Source organism: Miniopterus natalensis, chromosome 2 (genome assembly GCF_054644295.1).
Source record: "Miniopterus natalensis isolate mMinNat1 chromosome 2, mMinNat1.hap1, whole genome shotgun sequence".
NCBI lineage: Eukaryota > Metazoa > Chordata > Mammalia > Chiroptera > Miniopteridae > Miniopterus > Miniopterus natalensis.
Window position 1 is genome coordinate 24,119,959 of NC_142082.1, and position 14,564 is coordinate 24,134,522.

The following is a 14,564-nucleotide window of genomic DNA, read 5'->3' on the forward strand; positions in this document are numbered from 1 at the left end:
TCTTATAGAGATAATATCTGCTTTAGATATACAGGTGCACACACACATTTACTGATTTCCTTCTTTCTTTGTTCATTCCTCCTTATATCTCACACTTTGCTCCCACAGCAGGTTTTTGTTTTTCTTTCCTTTCTAAAGATCTTTTACAAGTTCCTCTTGTGAAGATACAGTGAATAAATTCTCAGTTTATGTTTATCTCAAAGTGTCTTTATTTTCACTTTATTCTTGAAACATGGGTTTTCTGAGTTTATAATTCAAAATCCATAGTGTTTGCTCTCAGCATTTTTTTAGATATTATTTGGCAGTTCCCTGGGTTCCATTGCTACAAGTGAGAAGTCTGCTGTCAGTCTAATTATCATTCCATTGAGGTGATCTTTTTGTGTCACTGGCCCTTTCATAGGATGACCTTGCCTCTGGGTTTGCCCAGGACAGCCCAGTTTAAGTCTGTTCTCTTACGATGATGACTCCAAAAAAGTGCCCCAGTTTGGATAATAAAGAATGTGGTTACTGTAGCATTTAAGATCCTTCTCTCTTTCATGTTCTTCAGTTTCACAAAAATGTGTTTAGAATAAGATTTATTTTCATTCGTGCCACTTGGTACATGGCACATTCCTTTTGTTTTTTTAAAATAATGATCTCTGAACTTTATTTATATATATATATCTTTTATTGATTTTAGAGAGAGGAAAGGAGAGGGAGAGAGAGATAGAAACACCAATGATGAGAAAGTCATTGGAGATCGAGCCCTCAACCCAGGCATGTGCCCTGACCGGGAATCGAACCTCCATCTCCTGGATCCTAGGTCGACGCTCAACTGCTGAGCCTCGTCCAGCCGGGCTGATCTCTGAACTTTTAATTGGCTCCCTGCCCCCCAAAGAGTGCCCCACTTTGGCTGCCTTAACACTTCAGAACTTTGGCATCGTTGACATCAGACACCAGTTTACCGTCTACAATCCTGCGGGTGGTGGTCTTTTGGATGGATTGCATGAAATTACTGTTGTCCAGGGCATTGCCAAATTCTGAGTCCTCCCCTTATTCTAGCAGGTGATGGTAGATGGTGATCTCAGCCTGCAGCTTGACCTTGATGTTCAGCAGGGCCTGATACTCTGATGCCTGGCCCTGCCCCTCTGCCTGGGTCTGGGCCAGCTCTGACTCGAGGTACAGCAGGATCCCATTGAGCTGTTCCATCTGCATGGCATAGTGCATCTCCACCTCCCCCGCACCAGACTGTTCTCCAAGTTGGCCTTCAGATTTCTCATGGAGTCCAGTTTGATCTCCAAGGATTGGACCATACATCTCAGCTCTCTGAGTGTCATCTTGGCAGCTCCTATCTCAGCGGTCTGCGAGCTGACCACTGTGGTGCTCTCCTCAATCTGTTGGGACCAGTGCTTGTCTAGCTCTTCTCTGTTCTTCTGAGCCAGCTCACATATTGGGCCTGGATGTCCACCATGATCTTGCTGAGGTCTTGAGATTTGGGAGCATCCAACTTTACAGTCAGCCCAGAGTTGGCAGTCTGGCTTTGTAGAGCATTTACTTCCTCCTCATGGTTCTTCCTCATGAAGATCAGATCCTCCTTGAGAGCCTCAATCTCTATCTCCAGCTGCAGCCAAGTGACATTTGTGTCATCAATGACCTTCCAGAGCCCATTGATGTCACTCTCCACAGACTGGCCCATGGCCAGCTCCATCTCATACTTGACTGAGGTCATCAGCAGCAGTTCAGGGCATTGTCAATCTGCAGAACGATGCTGACATTGTCCACAGAACTTGCAAAGATCTGAGCCCTCAGGCCCTCAATGGTCTTGAAATAATGCCCCTAGTCTCTGACCGGGGGCCCCTTCTTCTCCAGGTGTTCCTGGATTTTGTGCTACAGTCTCCGATTATCAGCCTCCAGGCTTCTTACACTCTCCATGTAGGAGGCCAGGCAGTCATTCAGGCATTGCATAGTCTCCTTCTCACTCTGCATGCCCCCAATGCCCGCTAGACCCCTGGTCATCCCTGCAGCCAGGCCCTCAGTTGTTGTGCACGCTGGTAGAGTTGGACACATATCTGGGAGCCCAAACCCCTGGAGACTGCATAGACGCTGGCATTGCTGCTGGCTGGCTGGGGTTGGTGGCTGGGTGACTGCCCAGAGCCCAGGGTCCAGTAGTTTGTGGAGAAGCCAGAGTGCTGAAGCTCGAGTTGTTCAGGGAGGAAGGCGAGAGGTCAAGACTCAGGTTTCAGCAGCAGTGAGTGCCAGGTTCACTCATGACACATTATTTCCTTGTCTCTCTTCTAACCTGTCCTCAAGCTTTCCAGTTCTCTTTTCAACTACATCTTTTCTGCCATTTTGCCTCCATTTATGCTTTAGTGTCAGTGATTTTATTTTAAAGATCTATTTGGCTCTTTAAAAAAAGTTGGCTTATTTCTGTGTTTTGTTGCATTCTCATTGCTCATTTTGTCCCTCAGTTATGCAAATTTCCCCCTCCTCATACAAATTAATTTTGTATTCTGTGTCTGATAATTCCAATACTTACAGGTCTTGGAGTTCTAAGTTAATTGTTTCTAAACTTTTGTTCTTGGCTTATTCTTACACTGTGAGCTCAGAGTTGGTTGATTTTAATCACTTGAAATTCTGAGGGCCTAAGTCAAGGATGTTTTCTTAAGAATTGTTTTTTACTGTCTAGTGTAGGCCAGAAGGTGCTACTAAGAGGGACTCCTTTCGCCCCCTTCTGAGACTCTGAGGTTTAGCTGCCAGACCTTGTGGTGAGCTCAGGGATTGTGGATCTTTGTATTTCACCTTTCAGCTCTGTTTTTTGCTTCGTGTATTTTAAACCTCTGTTGTACAGTATATACATTTAGGATTGTTTTGTCTTCTTTGCAACTGACTCGTTTATCATTATGTGATGCTCCTCTGTCTCCTGGGCAATACTTCTTGTTCTGAAGTCTACTGTGATAGTAATATAGCCACTTCAGCTGTCTTTCAGTTATAATTTGCACGGTGTATTTTCCCCCACCCTGTTACTTTTAACCTCTCTTTATGTTTCAAGTTGGTTCTTTTTTTTTTTTTTTTTTTAAATATATCTTTATTGATTTCAGAGAGAGGAAAGGAGAGGGAGAGAGAGGAATAGAAACATCAATGACGAGAGAGTCATTGATCAGCTGCAGCCTGCAGCCCGCAACCTGGGCATGTGCCGTGACCGGGAATCTAACCCTGATCGCCTGGATCCTAGGTCAATGCTCAACTGCTGAGCCATGCCCAGCCGGGCTCAAGTTGGTTCTTGTAGTCAGCATATAATTGGGTCTTGTTTCCTTTTTTTAATTTATTATTCTAATATAATAATTTGTCTTTTAATTGATACTTATAGAGTTAATTTTATTATATAGGATTTATAGAAGAGGGACCTAAGAATCCTAAACTGAAAATTTTCAGTAGCATTATTGATATAATTTCTTAATAATTAGATGAATCAAAAATTACTAAATTAATCCATAATGTAGAAGTTTTAAATGTTGCCAAGTATTATTTGGCTCTAATAGCCACATGGGCTTTGGAGAGCCCCGAGGACTGGGTTAAGACCCTGGTGGCTCATCCATTGATTTGCTCTGGGCAACTTCCAAGCAGATTCAGATTCCTAAGCATTAAATCCATAACAGATTCTAATTTCTGACCTTGCCCCACTAAACAATTTAGAAACCCAAGGATGATGTGAAACATTAATTTTTTTTTTCTTTCTTAGTTTAATACTAGATCAATAAATACGATTTTTATACATTTACCATCAGAATTACGCCCCTTTAAATCTTTCCAAAACCTTCAAAAATTGGGCCTTTGCAATTTAGATACTCTAGAAATTAAAATAGAAAGTTAACAAAATTGTCTCAATTGTCCCAATGTGAGTAGGTTACTTAATTGATGTGAAACATATTTTTAAAACAAATTTTTAAAGATAGAAGGGATCCTAGAAGATTATTAATGACTTTCCAATAAATTTTTATTATAGAAAATTTCAAACATACTCAAGAGTAGAGAGAATAGTGTAATAAATCCTCATGTTCTCATCACAAAGACTGTTTGCCGATCTTAGTTTATCTACCTCCCAGCCCAACTTTTCTTTCTTTCTTTGTTTCCTGAAGCATTTTAAAGCAAATCTTAGACACCAGATCATTAAATCCTTAAATACTTCAGTATGTAAGTAAATCTTAAAAATTACATCTATTAACCCTTTCTTAGTTTCACTCCCTCCTTATTAGATTAGGAAACTGAGAGGGTTAGTGATTTGCCCAAGGCCATATCATTAGTGGCATAACTAGAGTGAGAACCCTCATGCTCTAATGCTAATCCTGTATTCTTTCTCCATAATGTACTGCCTCTGAAGATTACCTACTTATTAGCTAAATAGAAAAAAAAATTGCAATTAGATTTTCTGCTGGCATCTTACATCAGAATCATCTTGGAAGATATTAAAAATGCAAATTCCTGGGTCCCAGTCTCAGAGGATCTAATTCCTTAGGGCTAAGGTGGCACCAGTCGTATGCTGGAGCCAGCTTATACTGGCTCTTGAGAGCCAACTATTAAATTTTAAGGAATTTTTTGAGCCAGTTACTAAAAATCACTAAAAATTAAATTATATAAGCTTCCCATTAAATAAATTATATTAAAGACAAAGATAAAAGTTACTCAAAACTCATCACTTCCTATGGCCTTTACTATACTTTATTATTATCTATGTTACTGAGGCCATGCTCATTGCATTTGTGTGGTGGAAATACCACATGATGGTGTGCTACTGGGCATCTTTCCCCAACTGACCATTCAGTGGTAGCTTGAAATTGGCCTTTTACACCATGGAAACTGGCAAATACAAACCAGATTTGGTATATTGTTTTATTTATTGTCCATACATAAGAAAGTGATAGAGAAAATGTGAATAATGCAGATTAAACTTTACAGTGTGTCACATGATCATACACTGTGAATAGCACAAAATGAGGATGCATTCTTCCAATATTCAAAAGCTATTATACAACTCAGCAAAGTCTCTCACATCATTAACAAATGCCGTTCCACTTTTGTTTTACCCACTGATGTTACTCAACCAACAGTCACGTTGGAACTATACTTCTTCATCAGTTGCAACCATAAGTTGTCTATAGAGTCTGGCAAAAATACCAATGCATTCTCTAAGAGTAAATTAACTTTATGAAATTTACAAAAACACAAACACATTGAATGTTGTAAATTGTGTGCAACAGACTGTTTTTATCAGCAAAAATATATAGTATATTTATGTATATATGGAATACCTACATTGTTTTTGTGGGTTGTTTTGTTTTGTTTTGTTTTTTGGTCTTTTTTTTCACCCCTGGGTGAAACACAGGAGTCTGCATTTCAAATGAATATCTCAGGTATTCTTGTGCCTACTAAATTTGGAGAACCACTGTTTTAGCCATTGAACAAAAATATCAGGATCATTTAATTAGTTTCCAAAGGTTCGTCCTGATTCTTACTGAAAGCAAGATACAGAATGTGTTCTTTCAAGTACAGAGGCCTATTTTTAAAGTTTAAAAAACACCATACAAACAGTGGTGTACAAATCTTAATTCAAAAATAGTTTTTTAAAGGCATAATTACTAGACAATAAACAGCACATATTTGGAATGTATAATTGGCTAAGTTTTGACAAACCTATGTTGTGACAAAACCATCATGACAATCAAGAATGTGAACATATCCATCACCCCCAAAGTCTTCTCATGACCTTTTGTAATTCTTCCCTTCTCTCCCTTCCTGCCCACCCTATACCCAAGCAATCTCTGCTCTTCTTTCTGTCCCCTACAGATTAGAATTTTATACAAGTGAAATCATACAGTATGTACTGTTTTTGGTTTGGCTTCACTCAGCAGGATTGCTTTGAGATTCATCCATGTTATTGGGTGTCTGAATAGTTCATTCCTTTTTATCTTGAGTAGTATTCCAATGTACAGACAGATCACATTTTTTTTTTTTTTGTAATCCTCACCCGAGGATATGTTTTCCGTTGCTTTTCAGAGAGAGTGGAAGGGAGAGAGAGAGAGAAACATCGATGTGAGAGAGATCAGGGCTGGGGATCAAGCTTGCAACTGAGGTACGTGCCCTTGTCTGGAATTGAACCCGGGACTCTTCAGTCCACAGGCCGATGTTCTAACCGCTGAGAAAACCAGCTAGGGCTAGATCACAATTTCTTTATTCATTCAACTGTTGATGGACATTTGGGTTGCTTCCAGTTTTTGCCTCTTACAAATAATGCTGTTGTGAACATTTGTGTACAAATCTTTGCTTGGCATATATTTCCTTCTCTTTTGGGTAAACATCTAGGAGTGGAATGGCTGGATCATGTGGTTGATATGTGTGTAATTTGAAAGAAGCTGACAAACTGTTTTCCAAAGTGGCAGAGGCCAATTTTTTTTTGTTGTTCCTTTTTTGGTACTGAAAAAGTATGAGTGGTTCTGACATTGGCTTAAGATTTTCATATGCACAGTCCAAGCAAGCTAGTAATGCAATACCACTCAAATTATATTCTCTAAATAATCATGTAGCCTTTATTTAGTGGGAGTGGGGAGAAACCAGTTTATAGTAATGAACATGGTATGGAGTTAGAACTTACTTAATTGGCTGATGATAAATTTGTTTAAATTTACTTTCCATTTTTCTGCAGTTCTTGTTTGCACTTCCATTTCTTTTGTGATTTTTCTGAACCAGACAACATCTTAGGAGGTATATTAAAAGGTTTAAAATTTGATTCACTTCAGTAAACATTATGCCACACATTATTTCAGAATTTTGGCTGAAGGCCACTAATTACTATTTGGCACTTATACACTAACAAAATACTCAACAGAGATAGGTGTGTGTGTGTGTGTGTGTGTGGCGGGGGGTGGGGGGGTGGGGTGGGGGGGAGGAGGTACTGGTTCCTCTCTCCAGAATGTAATCTATTTCAAGAGTAGTGAGAGCAGTTACATTTTACTCAGGCTAACTGGGGCCATAATTCTGATTTATTTGAGTGAAATGTTAGTCTCTTCTTATAGACTGTCACTCTAACAAGCTGCCTGGCTGGCCTTTCAATTTCTCTGGCTTTGAGTGGTCCCTTCGAAGAGAGACATCTAAAAGCTAAGTCTAGGGATGCTTTTATTATGATATAAATGGACTTTGCAACCTCCACCCCCAAACTAAAAGGGCAGCGCCATTGTTAATCTCTAGTTAATTGTAACAAAAAATTCAGAGCATCAGTGCTTCTGCAAGGAGATGCGCACAGGGGCCCTGGCCAGGAAGCATCGTCCTGTGTCAGTGTGCCGGCTTCTTAGTCTCTTCCCAATGTGATTCATTTCCCAGTTCTTCTCAGAGCGGGTTGCTTGGGGGCAGGATTGGAAGAGAGGACAAGCCTAGCCAGTGCTGACGCTGGCTGAGTTTTCTAGAGACTTCTTTGGGGAAAGAGGCAACACATGCAAATGACCCAACAGTTTAAGGACGAATGCCCAGTTCTCTTTTGATGAAATTCAGCTGAAGTGTGGTATTGCGAAATCACTTATGTGTAATCGTCACGTTACTCTGAAGAAAAACTAGAACCGTACACGCAGCAATAAGCAATATTCCCTCCCCTGCCCCCTTCCTGGGCATCGGTCTCTAACGCATAGCAGATGTTGCGTAACCAGCCTTTAGAAAGCCCTTTATCATGAGGGAGTCATCTACCTTTCTCCGCCCAATCGAGATAAAAGCTCTAGCTGGAGGGAAGCTCTGTTTATAGATCCTGGGACTGGTAGTCTTCCAAGATGCTGGTTAAAAAAAATGGGAACAAGAAGTATCTGTTCTGTGAGAAGGAAAAGAAACAAAAAAAGCTTCTTTATTTGGTTAGGTAAACACAGTATGACTCCAGTTGTTGGCTTAATAAATGGAGACTACAAAAATGATTGTTGATTATGACCTCAATCAGAGTCTAAAACGTGATGTCATGGAACCAAATAAAGCAAATGATGATGCAGATGCATTAACATCTCGTTTAACGTTCCGCTGTAATTCTTCACTTCATGACAACTTGAATCAATTACATTCAGAACCTTAGAACACGTGGCACAGGAGAGGCGTACTGGTTTGCGAGTCAGGTGAGCTAGAGCTGAATTCAGGATTTTTATTATTTTTCAGGGCAAAAATATGATTTTTGGAAAGATTTCATTAGTTATCTGAACTCCTTTACCTTAGGCAAAGACACGGGAACCCTAGGGATGTGTCCAAGGGGAAAGAAAGCTTGTCTGGGTGTGAATCCTGACCCCATGGCCTACTAGCTTTAAGACCTTGGGAAAGCTATATAACTTACCTCTCTAAGCCCCATTTAGCAGTGCCTGGAACATAGCAAAAGCCAAAATCTTAATAATAATAATAATAGCATTATTTTTACTTGAACTAACCAAAAGGGAAAGTTGGCCCTTTGGAGAGCCGGTGAGCAGGGCCCCCAACAATGCCCAAAGGGATACAACAAACTTTGGTCTGAGTGATTTTGCTGTACCTTTAAGGGAGTGAGCAATAGCAGTTTGGGTGGGAAGATGGTACTATTTTTCAGGTGCAGAGATCTAAGCTACCTTTGCTTGTGTTGTCAAGGTCGGAGCAGGATTCAGTTAGAGAACAGTATTGCAGGCGGAGGAACTGAAACTGGAAAACAAAGCTAGGAGGGATCAGGGCCCAGGTCAGATAACCAAGCTTCAAAGCAGAGGGTGTTCTCAGAGGAGGACTCATAACTCCAGAAAATCAAGCCCAATCCGTAAAACTGCCTGGAGAAGCAGATGCTGAAGGGAGAGCGTGTAGTTGCTGGCAGGCAGATGCTCATAGTGGATACAGATTGAGGGCAGCAAGACCAACGGCAACCCCTGCTCTGCGGTGGGGCTGTGGGTCCTAACAGAGGACCATATTTGTTTAGGACAAACTCAGGGGTCAAAACAGCTGGGTCTGCAGTTTAAAGCTCTTGGGGTCCTATAACAAAAATGACTGTTTCCATTTGTAGTTACATTATTTTTCTGTTTCATCTCTGATTCGACTCACCATTATCAAAGGGATATAATACATTTACCTTATAGCTTGAATTTTTGACATGGTTGTGATGCTAAAAAACAATCAGGATCAGTAAACATATAGATGCCTGTGCCCTGTTCATGGCTTCTGGCTGCTTAATCTGGCTGTTGAGTCCCATTGCGCATAAATATACCTTTTCTGTTGGGTGTCTGAGATGCTGATAATGGCTCATCCACGCCTAAAGCAACTTCCTTTTTTTAAGTTCTCACCCGAGGATATTCCTCCCATTGATCTTCAGAGAGAGTGGAAGGGAGAGAGAGAGAGAAACATTGATGTGAGAGAGACACACTGACTGGTTGCCTCCCGTACTCACTCCGACTGAGGCTGGGGATAGAGCCTGCAACTGAGGTATGTGCCCTTGGTTGCAATCGAACCCGGGACCCTTCATCCTTGGGCCGACGCTCTAACCACTGAGCCAAACCAGCTAGGGCTAAAGTAACTTCTTGACAAAACCCATGGACGCTAAAGAATTATGTGTTTTCAACCATCCACCTCTCAAAGCTCTTGGGCCCTTAAGACCCATCCCTGGTTCTGTCTTTCTCACCATTGCTTCCTAGTTTAGTTAGTAGAATTCTCTTTTCTTGTCCAGTTAATTCCAATGTTCCCAAAACTGTGCTCTGTCACCTTCTTTCACATGAGATAATTTTACTAGTTGATCTTTTCATTTTTATTTAAAATGATCACATTTTTTATGTGGGGGCCTCTCCATTCTCTCTCTCTCTCTCTCTGGCTGTGGACTGTCTAGACCTCTATTTCTAATTGATACCAGACCTCCCCTCTAAAGTATCCCATAGATACCATAGCTCAGCCATTTTCACACTGATTTTCCTGGTGGCTTAAAGCACCATGATTCATCACCCCCCCATTACACACATACCCACCTACCCACCCAGAGCTGGGGGCCTGCTTACCCCCTTTCAGGGCCTTATGGAGGGCCTCACAGAGATGGGCTCTAAACACAATTAAGGTTCTTCAGCAAGCAAGAGAAGTTGTTGATGAGACAACTAACAGTGCCTGCTCACATATACACATTCCCACCCGCTAAAATTCATAGAATAAATTCCTTATCTGGCATTCAGAGTCCCCCATAATTTAGGCTCAGGCCCCTTTTATACTCTTTTCTTCCTAAATGTCCCCTACATTCAGGCCACTGTGGATCACCATTTTCAGGACACACATAGCACTTGCCCATCTCAGCTTCACTGGTCAGGCCTTACTTCTCGGGTGCCAGCCTCCTATTTTCTCTGATCATCAAAATCCCACTCATTTTTCAAGATCTATTTGAAAGGCCACTTCTAACATGAAGCCATCCATGAGCACCTCAGGGATCTCTTCTTTCTCTTTCCTTTGAATTTTTATAATATTGTATTTGGCTTTTACTACTAGATTTTAGGTTCTCTAAGGTTAAGGACGGTGCAGAGTTATTTTTATAGTTCCCACTGTGCCTGGCACACACTCACTGCCTAACTTACTGTTGTTGGATGAATAATAACTTGACTAAAACATCTTCTGGTTGTATTTACAAAAAGCCACATCTGTCTCTGCAAGGGAAGCAATACTAGCATCATCTGCTTGGAAGGCAGTGTTCCCCTCAGATGCACATGTGTGTGGTTATACACAATGACTCCCTTGCCTGCATAGGTTTTAGATACTTATGAAGAAAGGAAAGGAAATGCCCTTACTTGAAATTGTAAAGTTTGTTTTCTGTATCAACATCATCTTTGCCTTTCTATGTCTTTTTTGTTTTTTGGTGGGTATCTCACTTCTTGCCTCTCCTTTAGGCTTTTCTTATGTTTGGATCTATTGATTTTATCTATACTTTCCCTTCCTATCCCCAGGCCATTTTCCCCATTCAGTTAATATTTTATACAGTAGCACTCCTGTTCTGATATCCTTGAGTACACCTTCGTCCATCCTATTTCTGCTGTCAGTAATGAAGATTCTTACAATAATGTGTGTTGTTGAAACATATTCTCTGGTGTGTTTTTTTGGTTAATTCTCACTCGAGGATATTTTTCCATTGCTTTTCAAAGTGGGGGGGGGAGAAAGAGAGAGAGAGAGGGAGAGATATGTGTGAGAGACACATTGATTGGTTGCTTTCCACATGGACACCGATCTGGGCAGGGGATTGAACCTGCAACCCAGGTACATGCCACTGACCGGGAATCGAACCTGAGGCCCTTCAGTGAGCCAGCTAACGCTCTAACCACTGAGCAACACCCGCCAGGGCTGAAACATATTCTCTATTAATGGAGATCTTATCATAGTGTCTATTCATAGCAGTGAAAGGACTCTTGGTGGGACCTGAATGTGGGACAGGACTTTGCAGATATTGACTTAAGTGATAAATGAGCTATTTTTTTTTAAAGATGCTAATGATACTTGGAAAGAAATAACGATAATTTAAAATAGTCTATCCATCAGAGTTAAAAAAAAATTAAAGCCGGAATGAAAGTTAGAGGATCTATTCTCTGTAAACCGAAGAGAGTTGGGTTATCCAAGGGAAATGTCTGAGAACCAGTATTCCTGGTTTGCAAAAAAAAAGCCTGGGTGAGCTAGGGTGAACATGGGTGAGTTAGTGCAACTCTGGTAGAATTAAAAGACAGCGTTTGAGCTGATCTGTATGTAGCTATCTGGAATTTATGTCAGGCAGATACAGACCAGAGGAGTCTCTGGTGCTTCCCTGCTCTTGTTTTTCTATAGTTCCTGCTGAAACACTTTTGTTTTTTTCTTTAAACAAGGGGATGGCAAAGTTCAGTGCACAGAAGTAGAATGAAAAGTTGAGCTGTGAAGTACCTGGTGTGCTAGGTGGCTGTTACGTGAAACCTGTTTTACTGTTGACAGCTTTGAGCTGCTCCAGCCACCTGTCATTTGGGGACAGTGCTCCACAGGGGCGCCGTGAGGAGAGCAGGTCCTCCTCCTGGACTGACCTGGAGAGAAGCAGCATGAATAATGCAGAATATAAGACTGAAAACGTGATGAACCAACTCACTGATTTGATGTGCGTACTTAAAGACGTCGATGTAAAACATCTAGAAAAAGTTAAAAGCATCCCTGATTCACTCAACAGATGTTAATTAAGCCGGACTATGTCTGAGTTACAGTGCTTATGGAATGAGGTCTTCACCACCTGTGATTTTTTTCCCCTAGAAAAACAAAGCTTGCCTTTTTTGGGTCAAATATTATTTATTTCACTCATTTTAAATGAAAACCTCTTTGGGACTTTATTGCATATTATCAAGATTTCTGAAGTAGACTATATGGAACATAATTAGATCCTATCTCAATGACTCACCACTCACAGTAGTGCCGTCTGGCAAGTCTTCAGGCTTTAGTACGACAGACCTCTCCCATCTAATGAGCTACCTCTGACTACACAGCACATTTGCCGTGATCTAAAAAATCAGATAGCCCTGATTATTAGAGCTATTTAAAGAGTCAACACAACTTGAGTGACCACCTGAGTGCCTCTCTTAGAAAGTAGAGTAATTGTGTTTTAACGAGTGAGTTTCTCAGCTGCTCTTTCAGCTCTTGGATCTCTGGATCAAGGTTCTCAAGGATCCTGGTGAAGCTGAGAAGTCTGACCTTGAACTGTGTGAAATATTTCTGTACTTAAAAGCTTAACGCCTATGCAGTATATATTTACAAGAAGTTATTAAACAAATTACATATTATAATGTACATATTTTGAATTTTATGAGTGTAAAAGTTTGACACTGTATGTATTGTTTTAGAATATATTTTTATATGGACTAACTTCCCCTTCCCAAGGGGATAAAATCACTCTGGCTTCAGGACCTTATTTCCAGAACTTTCTATATATTCTATTATTACCACATTACCAGTCCATATTAAGGTGCCTTTATAATGTGCTTGGAAAGTCAAATAACATATTCTGATTCCTAAATCATGATGGTTATGAAAAAAGTATAACTACATAAGAACACTGCATCTAAAAGCTAAAATCCGCATAGAAAATATTTTTTTTTGTAGTAAGCCTTGAAAATTGTTTTTTAACATCTGGGTTTGTTCAACCCAGTTTTCCTAGTCTTTTGGTCTTTAAAGTGTAAAGGAACCCAATGTTTTACTTGTCTTACTGTCATAATTCTGCTAGGCATAATTCCGGAAGGGGCCCTGCAGAGGTAAGCTGGCTGGTCTTTTCCCCGCGTGCGCTGCTGTTTCTGCTAATGATGGAGCCTAAGCATGGCTGACAGAGCTTCATAATGACAGCCCCCAAAAGATAATCCAAATGATATCTACTAAATAATAATTGGAATAATATCTACTTTCTTTCTGGGTGGTACATCCAGAAAAATGAATCTTTTCTCACATTATGATATCACTTATTTTCGTAGTTTTTCAACTCCCTAATTTTTTCATGTACTAATTATTGTCAAGATGTAACTAGAGGCACCAAACCCTCAGGTAGCATTGGCTTTATGACCCCATATATATTGATGTATACTGATATGCCACATATTGACATGTACATTGCTATGTTGATATATTAGTATCCTAACTGAAGAGGTTTGGAAAACTTGTTCAGGGACTTTGACAAGCGTGTTACGAGCCCCTAAAGGAAATGTAATTAGTCCTGAAGTGATCTCCCCTTTTCTTCTAGATGACAGGAATACAGACAATTGCAGCCTCCTCCCCCCCACCCCCCAAGCCAGCCCACATGAACCTAGAATCTGAATCCGCCTATATGCCCCTACTCAAAGCCCTTGGCCCACCTTCCAAACCAGATTCCTTGCTGAAACCCTATTATATAGAAATTCTGGAGACATTGCTGAACAGTGATGGGAGTTCAGGAGAGGAAAGAAAATCAATGCTTTAACAACCCACCTATCAATACATGGAGGAGTGGGAATATTTTGGTGACAGTTGAAAGTCTTTGAAGAGGTTACTTGTTTACCCAAAGAGTGCTCGATTGTGTAGGCTCCAACCATTACACAACTCTTCACGAGCCCCAACCTCCGTGTGGCCCTTCCATCTGCACTGTGGGGATTGTTACATGATTTGCCTCACCGGGCTGCTGTGAGATAACGTATGGAGGAAGCTGGCCAATGACTTGTACCTACATATATGTGGATTAACTATTTATGACCCCCATTACCATGAGACATTTGGGGAGCAGTAACAGAACAGATGCACTTTTTTCATTCATTTGGTCAACACCAGCTTCTTCCCTCTTTCTCAAATCCCAGTTGAGTTGCTATGAGGTTTTCATGTCACAAGGATGATTAACTCACTCAGGGGTGTGGGGATGGGCACAGAGCCACCTGAGTTCCTAGGGCAGCCTGGGTTGGAAGGAAAATGGACCAAAGTGGGCTGGGTAGTTGGTAGGAAGCAAGGGTTGCTTCCAGGATGTTACCAGCAGGTAAAATAAGTGCTTACTGGCTGCTTCAGGACTGCCTGTTGCCCCCAGGACCCCTCCTAGGTGCCCACCTAAAGCCTGGTGCCCGAAATCTCCCAGACGGGGATTG

At 41.0% G+C, this 14,564-nt stretch overlaps 1 pseudogene; it reads right to left on the reverse strand.

The window, feature by feature from the left end:
- Positions 1-897: 897 nt before the first annotated feature.
- Positions 898-14,564, reverse strand: part of LOC107523929 (keratin, type I cytoskeletal 18 pseudogene) — a 59,019-nt pseudogene continuing 45,352 nt past the window's right edge.